The following is an 11,966-nucleotide window of genomic DNA, read 5'->3' as shown; positions in this document are numbered from 1 at the left end:
CAAGCATCACACCAAAATAAAATGGTGGAAAATTCTAAAGAAATTCATATGTTGAATGAAATAAGTATCTTCTCTTGAACGTCCTTCCATATGGAGAGATATTCATTAGCAGAACATACCTGGCCCCCCTCCAACCTCTCATTCATTTCTCCCCAAGACAGGAGAAGTGGCTTTCCTAGTTGGTGAGTTTGGGATGAGCAATTGAACTCTTCCTTCTTTGGGATATGTTTGCAAGGAGTTTGTGTCCTGGAAATTTTTGAAACATGAATTCAAGTCTCTCCTTTATAAAGAAGACCTGTAGTTGTCAAATGCTGTCTGTTCCTGGGCAGGGGTGACTACCTAATTAGGGGTTCACTATTAAGAAGACTACTGTCACCATACTTCTAAGCTGTGTTTCTCAAGAACTTTCCAATGATAAGGAAAACATCTTATTCTCTTTTATTATTATTATTATTATTATTATTATTCACATTCAATATTATTCTGTATTAGTTTCAGGTATACAACATACTGGTTAGACAATCATATACTTTACAGAGTGGTCCTCCTGATATTTCAAGTACCCCCCCCCATGGCTCGTACATAGCTATTACAATATTGTTTTTCCCCCATTGACCTCTCCTCAGCCACTCCCACCCCCCAGTACATGCCTTCATCCCCTGGCATCTGTGTCCATTGGTAATGCTTATATGCATGCATACAAGTCCTCTGGTTGATCTCTTATCTGCCCCCCCTCCCCTGCCTTCCCTCTGAGTTCTGACAGTCAGTTCAATGCTTCTCTGTCTCTGGATCTATTTTTTGTTCATCAGTTTATGTTGTTCAATATATTCCATAAATGAGTGAGATCATGTAGTATTTATCTTTCTCCAATTGGCTTATTTCACTTAGCATAATGCTCTCCAGTTCCATACATGCTGTTGCAAATGGTAAGAGTTCCTTCCTTTTTATAGCAGCATAGTATTCCATTGTGTAGATGTACCACAGTTTTTTAATACACTCATCTGCTGATGGGCACTTAGGCTGTTTCCAAATCTTAGCTATTGTAAATTGTGCTGCTATTGAACGTAGGGGTGCATATGTCTTTTCTAATTGGTGTTTCTGATTTCTTGGGTTATATTCCTAGAAGTGGGATTACTGGGTCAAATGGGAGTTCCATTTTTAATTTTTTGAGGAAACTCCATACTGTTTTCCACAGTGGTTGCACCAGTCTGCATTCCCACCAGCAGTGCAAGAGGGTTCCTTTTTTCTGCATGCTCTCTAGCACTTGTTGTTTGTTGATTTGTTGGTGATAGCCATTCTGACAGATGTGAGATGGTACCTCATTGTCGTTTTGATTTGCATCTCTTGAATGATTAGTGACTTTGAGCATGTTTTCATATGTCTCTTGGCCTTCTGTATGTCCTCTTTCAAAAAATGTTTATTTAGGTCCTTTGCCCATTTTTTTATTGGATTGTTTATCTTCCTTTTGTTAAATCTTATTCTCTTAATGTCCATTCCTCTACCTCAGTTTGTTCAGAATTCAGGCTTGAAAAAGATGAGTGCTCTATATTGACCCTTCAGGTCACCAAATAAGTCATTGTTATTTACAATGTCTCTTATGGAGATAGGCTCTCTGACCTACCTTGTAAGGTTCTTTTTTTTTTTCTGTCAATCCTCACTCTAATGATATTTTTCCATTGAATTTTTTAGGGAGAATAGAAGAAAGAGGGAAAGACAGAGAGAAACATTTATTGGTTGCCTCCTGCACATGCCCTGACCAGGGCCTGGGCCAGGGAGGAGCCTGCAACCAAGGTACATGCCCTTGACCAGAATCAAAAGTGGGACCCTTTAGTGTACAAGCTGACACTCTATCGACTGAGCCAAACTGGCTAGGGCCTTGTAGGGTTTTTATAAAATTTTTTCAATCAGTATCTAAACAGTCATTTGTAAATAGTAATGTAATATCTATATATATAAAAGCCTAATATGCAAAGTGTCCCCTTGGGAGTTCGACCCACCAGGAGTTAAATCGCTCACTATGATGTGCGCTGACCACCAGAGGGCGGCGCGGAACAAAGGAAGGCCCCAGCTGACAGCCAGCAGCTGGGGAAGGGAGGCCCCAGCTCACAGCTGGCCTCCGCTAGGGACCCCACCCATGCACAAATTTCATGCACTGGGCCTCTAGTACTAACATAAAGAATTAATAGTTATGGTGATAATGGTGATGTCAAAAATGATGACAATAATTCAGCAATAAGCTGAAATATGAACTTCTCCATCTTGGTCCTTGGCACTAATCTCTTGCTTCCTCTTGATCCTCTCCATGCCTCTACACCAGCCAACATGTCTCAAATAGATGGTGGATGCCTTTAAAAGGGTTCATTTAAAACTTGAGTATCTCTATAGAGCTCTAATGCTCTTTAATTTTTGATTCTAGGGACTAAAATCAAATTCACAGGAAATGTAGGTACTCAGAAAACATTTTGGCAACATTTTCCAATGACACTTGGGGCCATGAAGATGGTAAAATTATGTCTAACAAATTGGATTTGGGGGCAAATAATACATGTGAAGCTGCTGTAATATTTATTTGAGTTTCTAAGAGTCCCCCAACATTCTTGCTGTGAGAGCCAGAATAAAAATAAATGCTTCCATTCCTTAAACATTTCCTGGTATGATGAACATTTCCCTTTATTTAGAAAAGAAATAATTTGAATTGTGAAGTTGTACTTCAATGAAATAGTGCTTGAAAAACAAATATTTTATTTAAGAATGCTTTTTAACAGCAATGTGATACACTTTTAATGCCTTAATTTCTCAACCTTTAAAAGAGTGGGGAGAAAAATGTTTCCTTATTCACAAGGCTGTTTTGAAAATTAAGTGGTTGTCTGGAGGTGAAAAATGTCAAACATGATCTCTATTATTCTATTCCAAATGTTCATCTGCCACTAATAAAAGCTTGAGCCCCAGGAACAGTCTTTTGTACTCTTGTCTTTGGAGAAAATCGCCTACAAATTTCCTTTATCCTGGTGATAAATCATAATTAATAATTCATCCATTATACTATCACAGACACGAGGCCAAGGATGCATCGCCCTAAGCATTGGCAGGCTCAGAACTGCTCTCTCTTGCTCCACTGCCTGTTGTTTGTTTGCAGTGCAGAGACTTGTCCATGGCAAAGGCCCATGAGTCCTGAACAAGATATGAAAGGTACCCTCTGGGTTGATTCAGATCCATGGCTCTGGAAGATTTGGCATCATGCATGGAGTGACCATCACTAGTGGGATCAGAAGACTGACGGGGGTAAGGACAATTAAACAGCTGGGGGATGGGTCAGACCTTAACCAGGCCTGGAAGCTAAGGGAGCATTTCTTCTAACTCATCTCCTCTGGCTTATGGTGGACTTATTGGCATAACTGAGATGTCAATCAGTGCCTGTTGGAGCCTGCCCATTACATGTGCCCCTCACTCAGCAGAAACTCACATAACAAATGTCACTTACCATAAAGGCATTGGTGAATGGCCAGGACTTTAAGGAACCACATCCTTCCTTCCCAGCATTTACAATATATGGGAAATCCTAAGGAATCATCATGTCTCTCCACTGCCACCATGACCCTACATGCCCTCTCTTTACTTTGGCCATAAGCAAATGTCTGCTCTTAGGTCAGGATTAACAATTGAATGTGCTAAAACAACCTAAAACTGGAAACAGTCATGAGCTAAAGAACCATCCACTAATCCAGAAGCTGAATAGGCACAGGAACAACTTAATCTGCCTGCTGATGGTCGTCAAACACTTTGGTCAGTGGCCAAACCTCTCAAGACAGACAATAGGGCAAGCTTCCATCCCAAGGTACTTTCTTTTTTGAGGTCTGTGTCATGGGTTGGTAATGTATTTCTTCATAACACAGTTAAAGGCTGAATATGGGCTGGATCAGTGGTCAGCAAACTCATTAGTCAACAGAGCCAAATATCAACAGTACAACGATTGAAATTTCTTTTGCGAGCCAAATTTTTTACACTTTAAACTATATAGGTAGGTACATTGTTATTAACTTAATTAGGGTACTCCTAAGGCTTAGGAAGAGCCACACTCAAGGGGCCAAAGAGCCGCATGTGGCTCGCGAGCCGCAGTTTGCCGACCGCAGGGTTGGATGGATCATGGGGCTGATTTAGAAAGCTGTGTCATTTCAGATCACAATCAGAGGATTTCATGTTGTATGGGATCTGGGAGACCATTCCCTATAACCTCCTAATCTCATGGATGAGAAAACAAAAGGCTCAGAGAATGGCTCACTCAGAATTGCATGTTTGTTGGCGCCAGAGCCCAAACTCCCAACACAGGGGTTCCCCCATTACTTCAAGTCATACCTCTTAATTATGCCTTTCTAATTTTCCCTCCTTCTATAGTAAAGAAAAACTGCACTTTTTCTCTTCCTAGGTCTAACTACCTCTCATCATGCAAATAACAGATCAACTATCACCTGGTAGATTTCCCCTCAAACCCTATCCCAACACCTCTTTTATAATACTCCCTACTTGGCAGATTCGTTGTTTATGTGTCTACCTTTGCTAGGCTTTGAGCCCAGGTCCCCTCCCCTACACACACACAATAGGTACTTAACAAATTTTATTTACTTAAGATGGCATGAGTCACAATATATATAGTTCGAGTGGTGGGAAATATACACAGTGTAAAAGATTTGCCTTAAAGGAAAAATCAGAAATGTAAAAAAAAAAATGGGTTAAACTGCTAAATCTCAAGGGATAGGTACAAGAGGCAGCATTTTGGGAGCTATAATATGATTAATGGAGAGAGTCTGTAGTGCTACACAGTACTTCCACTTTCTATAATTTTAGGTTGTGATTTATTTTTAGCTCAGTCCACTTTTATTGTATCTTAGGTCAATTTGAGGAGAAAAATTCTCAGATCAACATTAACCATATTTGGAACATAAAATAATCCTATTGCTTACTGTCACACAAATGCTAAGACAGTATACAGAACACAGAGCTTAGCACCCTATCCCTACACAACCATCAGCCATGAAGAACATGGGTGAGGGTTGAGCACATGCCAAGGCCTCCAAGGATGTGTGTAGATGCACTGTAGTTGGGGGATGCAAGTCAGCATTAACAGCACAGGGCTGAGAAAAGACCAGAGAATGAATTTTACTTTTGACAGTTCTAGATCAGTGACCTTGGAAAAGTTGCTGAACACCTTGAGAGCCCAATTTCACATCTCACAGGCTTATTCTGAAGACAAATTAAAATCCTACTCTACATCTAGCAGATATATAGTAACACTCAATGAATGAGTGGTGTGATGGTGGTTGTTTCAATCAAGGAAGAAAGTTCAAGTTTTGTGTTCTCTTCATACCTATATCCTTTCCCATCATGCTCTTGTTCGTCTACCCACCCCATCACGGCAAGAATAACCCTTAGAATCATAGTGAGCTGGAGTGGTTATGAGTTCCAGCTCTGCAGCAATCCATCAGAGTTTAAATCGTGGCTTCACCTCATATTAGCTGTGAAACTTCGGGCAATTTATAAAACTCCTTTGTGCCTCAGTGCCCTTATCTAAAAATGGGGATGATAATAAAACCTACTTCATAGTGCTGCACAGGGATCAGATTAGTCAGTACACTATAAAGTCTTTGGAACATGCTTGACACAGAGTAGTCCCTTCAATTAATGTTAGCTAATTCTCACCTTTTAACTCTTTCTGAGATACCAGGGAGTCTTCCCTCAGTATGTGCTTCTCTCCCTCTCAGGCATTGACCTCTGTGTACTGATGAGACAAGACAAAGGTTAGGAAAGAAGAGAGAGAATATGGAGGGTAAAGTCCCAGATCCAGGGATACACAGAAGCAGGGGTCAAAGAAAAATCAGGAGTCAACTCTAAGCCAGCACCCAGGATGGAGGATCAGGCAATGAGAGGGCAAGAGAGGTTTCCGGATAAAAACCTGAAAAATTCAAGCAGGCAGAAGCTGACACAATAGGCAGCACATCTAAAAACCTTGAAACTGAATTAAAGTCACCCAAGAAAGAGAGCCGTTTAGACAGTGTTATTTTTATCATCTTTCAAGGGTATGATCCAAAAAAAGCAGCTCTACAACCATGCATAAAAGATACAATTTATTCATTCATTATGTTAATAACTATGTATTAAGTGCTTGCTATATACCAGGCACTTCTCTAGGCACTAGGGATTTAGCAGTGAGTCAAATAGACAGAACTCCTTACTCTCACAGAATTTATATTCTATTTGTATATTTATATTATATTAATCTCTGTGCAAGATACATTCACATGTAGGATAAGTTCCCAAGCATAGTCACTGATTAAGAGCTCAATGCCAGAAAACAAAGTCATTGGTTATGTGCAATCTATCTTCCCATACCTCCAACCTATATAATGTATTCTGTCAATATCATCCCACTCAGGACTACATATTGGAATAGAACATTATTACAAAGGTAATCTTTGGTCCACTTCAATTTATATCTAAAATAAATAATTTGATTGCAAATTTTGGTACTCTATCACTAGTAACAAAGTCTTACCTTCACAGCTCACACATAATCAGCCATCTCCTCCCACCAACTATGAGTTTGGACACAAGGTCCTTTGTTATAGTTTCTCACCGCTCTTGGCAGATTCTGAAAGCTTAGAAACCCAGTCAAGGCAAGCCATGTTGGTGAGAATGTGCATTGAGCCTTGGGGACAGTTAAGGACTCTGCAAAGTGGAAGCTTGAGGTATCTCTTCTCCCCTAACTGGCCAGGAACCACAAACTCATTCCAAAAAGCTTTCCTCAATGGCCAGTGGAAAAGAGAAGCTAAGAAGATTGAGGCTAGTGAATCTTCCCAGCTGCTGACCAAGCACTTTTCTGCCTAAGTTTGGAGCTACCTTCTCAGCATGTTGATGTCACTACTGCCTCATTCTGACCTCCAGCTCCCCAGAATCTCAAAACGATGTGAAGCTGTCTGATCTTTTGTAGAGTTGGTGGGAATTTCTATTGTTTCCTGGTTATATGCAAACCCTTTCCACACACACAAAAATATTTGAGTAAGGAACAAACCCTCTTAAAGAACTGTGTATTTTATTTAATGCTGAAAATACTTAGGCATAGTTCAGAGTACAACTTAACTGACAATAGCTAGGTTTCAGAAAGAATGTTGCTTTTCATTGATCATTAGCTACCCATTCCTAACTTCTTTTTCCTCTCTTCTCCATCCTGCTTATTTTCTCTTCTTTTATTCTTGGTTCTTTTTCTCTTTACATTTTCTCTCTCCTGTTTGTCCTCTCAGCATCTTTTCTTCATTCTCTTGTGTGTCTCTCCCTTCTTCCCTTTTCTCCTGTTTTGCCTTCTCTCATCATAAAGCAGAGAATATTCTGAACAACTACATCTGTATGTGGCTGGTTTGATCAGCTCTGCTCCTTGAGACAATGAATGACAGAAGTCCTTATCCCTTGGCCGCTTGTCACAGTATAGGCCTGTAGCCAAAACCTACTTCCGGTGCTTGCGGGAGAGACGCTGAGCAGTCCTCCTGGCATGGGCACAGATGGTGGGTGATGGAGTCCGGATGCCGAGACTTAGGGCAGGTCAAAACGATGATCGCTCAAGTGTAAACTGTGCTAATTGCTGGGGACAAAGGGAGAGCCAGGCCCCGGTGGAGTACATGTCAGGGTGGAGTACCATAAGCAAGTTGGAGCTTATATTACTCACAAATTAATATTAAGAGTCCTGTCCTAAGCTTCTAGACTGCCTTGCTTTTAATTCTCATTTTATTGATGTAGAGATTGAGCACGGCCATTTCACCCTATCATATAAAAATTGATTTTTATCATTTGTAGCTACTTCCCTAATGGAGATATTTTACTTGAAAGATGTCCCAATGCTACCTCCACAGATTATTATTACTCAAAGCAATTTAAAGTATTTGTATATATTATCCCCATTCTTCCTCTTATTTTTTATGGTTATACTATATCTACATTATCAGAGCATATATCCATTCGATACTATACTCTCTCCTTCTTTACCCATATTTAATCTCAGTTCTACTGTATATGTATATTTTATTATTTTTATGGAATTTATTGGGATGACATTGGTTAATAAAATTATATAGGCGTCAGGTAAAGTATACAGGGTGTCCCAAAAATGTATACACACTTTAACAGCTGATAGCTCAATTTTGAAAATGAAATGTATTTTAATAAACACTGCATTTATAAATATTCAAAGTGTGTGTATGTATTTTGGGGGACATCCTATATGTATATTTTAGTCTGTGTATATATAATTTAATGATTGCTACTAGTCCTTGTAGCTATTTCTCTCTAGTCTTTTTCTGATTCTGGATGTTGATAATAAAGAGAAAACAATTGCCTTACCTTTTCTTCCATTGAGTATCTTAAATAAGTGAATCCACTTTTCTGTGGTATAGAAGTCTCATGACAAGTCTGATGAAATGATTTCTTATTCCCTCTAAGTAATGTGTTCACCTGGGTGCTAATATAATTTTTTTAATTTAATAAAAGTATAGTAATGTTATTAGAATACATCTTTATGATGATCATCCTGCATTGATATTCTCAGATATGTCGTTCATTATTTCAATATCTGGTTTCAAATACTTTTTTATTTTAAGAAACTTTTCTTGTATTCATTATTTTCCCTTGCTTTGGTTTCTTTCTTCAGAAACATCTATCATTGGTAGGTTGGATCTTCTTTGTCTATCTTCAGTAGCTGTCAGTTTCTCACAAATACTTTTAATATCTTCATTTCTTTCTGATTTAATGCTTTAATCCTTTTTAACGTATATTTCTTTAAGGCATTATGTGTTGTATTTATTCATTCTTGTGCTCCTTCTAGTTTGGTTTTCATTTATAAACTAAGTTGTTGTTTTTTTCTGTTTCTTTTTTCTTGGTCATATGTCCTTTCTTATTTTCAGTTTCCTCTACTGTAAAATGAGAATAATGGTAGATACCTCACTGGGCTTTGGAATATTCATGAAAATAACAAATGTGAAAGTTCCTGGTGCATTACAGACACCCCTTCATCATTTCCATCTCTTCATCTGAAATTATAATATTTGGTTTTTGTCTTTGGTCAGTTCAAGCTGATTGTGGGTTTCTGCAACTGATATTACCATCATTCTTGTGATCATCCTTCATCATTGTTATTATTGTGGTTGCTATTAGAGACTTGGTAGCACTGGGATGGAAAGGGCAATTAATTGACGACCACAGTCTTTGGAGACACTGACAAACAGCTTTTGCACGATTTAATTTGTGGGACTGTGGAACAAAAGCTAGATCAAAGGAGTGGCTTTGGGATAATTTATAACCAATTAATTTTGAAATAATTTGCAACACATTAAATTGCTGTTTGTAAATTTGTGGTTATATAAGCAAGTTTCTAGTTTCATACACATACCTGAGGTGTATGAGTTGCTTTGACCCTCATAACAGCGTTGATGGCCTCAGCTCTCTTCCTGAGGAGGTAGCAGCTCAGGCAGCTTTCTCTCAAAACCATCTCACAGTACCAAAATAGAGAGTCACACTTCATGCCTGCATGATGGCAAGCAAGTGAGCGTTCACATCAGTATGTACTTGCATAGCTCGTTATGGTTGATGAATTAGACGAAAAACATGGAAGGAGAACAAAGCAAAGTCCGTCTGTATAAAGGCCATTCTTCAAGCTCACTCATTTGTCAAACCCTTGTTTTTGAAGCTATGCAGAGGCCTTGGAACACATATTTCCAGCCACATTGGTACCGAGAAAAAAGCTGACACACTGACTAGTTCATCACCAACTTTGAGCCAATCACTGAATCAGTTCCCTCTGCACCACTGGGTCTCTACCTCTAAGGAATTTTCTACCACCTTTTCCAATTTCTATTGCAGGACTTAAAAATAGGAAAGAAATATTTATCTAATTTCTATTATGTGTACCTCTTAGCAAGGTACTTTTTAAAGGGGTTACAGGCTTATATATAGTAATGTATAAGTTAAAATGCAGCAAGCTTATCAAATTTCCCTTTTTGGTGTGGTTAAGACAATTGCTATCCTGATTCCTGTGATGACTTATGTTTTGAGTGCTGAGCTCTAAGCTGCCTTTAATCTGTTCTGCATCTCATATTAGTGCATATTAGGGCTGGGCGATGTTGTTTCCTGGTACAAAACTACTTTTCTAAATGCAAGGAGCTTTCTGCACCTCTCTCTTGTTCTGCAAATCCTAAGGTTAGGTTTTTGAGTACACAGTCTTCAACAATGATAAGTCGGTAGTTTGGGCTACTTTTGTTACTAATTGTTAACACACAAATTTATATAAAAACTTGAAAATTCCCTCCAACTAGAAAAATATGTCTACTTTTTGCCTTCTTTATCCCTTGACCTGGTAGGAAAGCGTTATATAATCTTCCTTGATTTCAAGTCAAGTCTGGGAAATTCCTGTCAGTCTCTCTACTCAAAGGCATTTATTTCCTACAACTTAACTGATTGGTTTCCATTTTCCATTGTTCTATGTTACCCTCCAAACCAACCCCAGCCCTATAGCAATATGTTAAAACTGCATCCCCTGCTGCCTTACTGTGGTTTTTTGATTACCTATTTGACTCCCATAATTATATAAATGTGCTTTGTTTGTACATATGTTACCTCTTTGTCCTCATCACATGCCTACAAGACAGCTTTTATAAGCTTTGTTTAATAGATAAGGAAACTGACACTCAGAAAGATTGAGAAGCTTGTCTCAATTCACACAGCCAGCAAGTGGTAGAACTGAACTGCACATTTAGGGAAATCTTAACCTGAAGTCCTGCTCTTTCTGTTGACTCTGGGCTCCTCAGCTGTAGTCACCATAAGCTGGGTGACTCCCATAGAGTCAGACCAGGCACAGATCTATAAGGGCGATTCTGAGCAGCATATCAAGGCTACATCCCACAACACTCCCCCTCATTATATGCTAATCTCTGAACATAACATGAATTTCAGGAGTAACTAAGCATACGCAATCATATACATGCTCATAATAACCAATGTCTCATTTATAGGTCTCATTCTTAGGCTTATTCCAATAGTCATTGAATGTCAGCAGAAAAGAACCCAGAGATCAGGTTGAGTCAAGCCCCTTGTCTGAGAAGTTAGAGCCAAAGAGAACCAGCCCAACGCTCCACTCATTGAGCAGATAGCCTCTGTCCCTGCATGGATGGGGTTGGGAATGTGAAGATACATCATCATAGCTTTTGCAACCTGACAGTGAGCACCAAAAGACAGTCCTGGAGGGAAGGAAGCCTGTGGCTGCTAAAGGTGATCTACAATGATGCTTCACCAGGGATTTAGGCACTAGCTTTAGCCACGGATGCTCTGTGTTTGGAATTCACAATGGAGAAGGTGCTTTGTCTATACTGTATAGTGTCACTGTATAAGGTTTTATAATTATCATAAGGCAATCATTAAGATATATTTTAGCAACTGACTGATCTCAATACAAAACAACACAAAGTCACCTCCTTTTGTTAGGTACTTAATGGCTAAGTCTTACAGACCACTACAGACCAATTGGTTAAAAGTCACAGATAATCTCTAACTTTCTGAACTGTCAATTTCACCCATGTCATCACTCTTAAGTAGATAATATCTAAATTTTATATGCCTTTTACAAATTACAATAGGTTTTTACATAAATCAGTTTCTTGGCACAAAAACCATGCAAATTAAGTAGAACATGTATTTTTACTCTTTTTACAGATGAAAAATGGCAACTCAGGGAGTTTAAGAGACCAAGGTTACACGCTATTAATTAGCAGAAGTAAGACTTCAATGCAGGTCTCATGTATCTAGGTCTGCAATCTTTCATTGAGTCATAAGATCAAGGAACTTTCTAATGCAGTTTTAAGCTTTATATGCATAAAATTTTCACGCAGAGTCTTGTTGCCTCCTCAGCTCAGAGCTCTGACAAAGTTTTCCCAGAT

Source organism: Myotis lucifugus, unplaced genomic scaffold (assembly GCF_000147115.1).
Source record: "Myotis lucifugus unplaced genomic scaffold, Myoluc2.0 scaffold_10, whole genome shotgun sequence".
Taxonomy (NCBI): Eukaryota; Metazoa; Chordata; class Mammalia; order Chiroptera; family Vespertilionidae; genus Myotis; species Myotis lucifugus.
The sequence above is the reverse complement of the archived record's forward strand: the minus strand, read 5'-3'. Positions refer to the sequence as shown.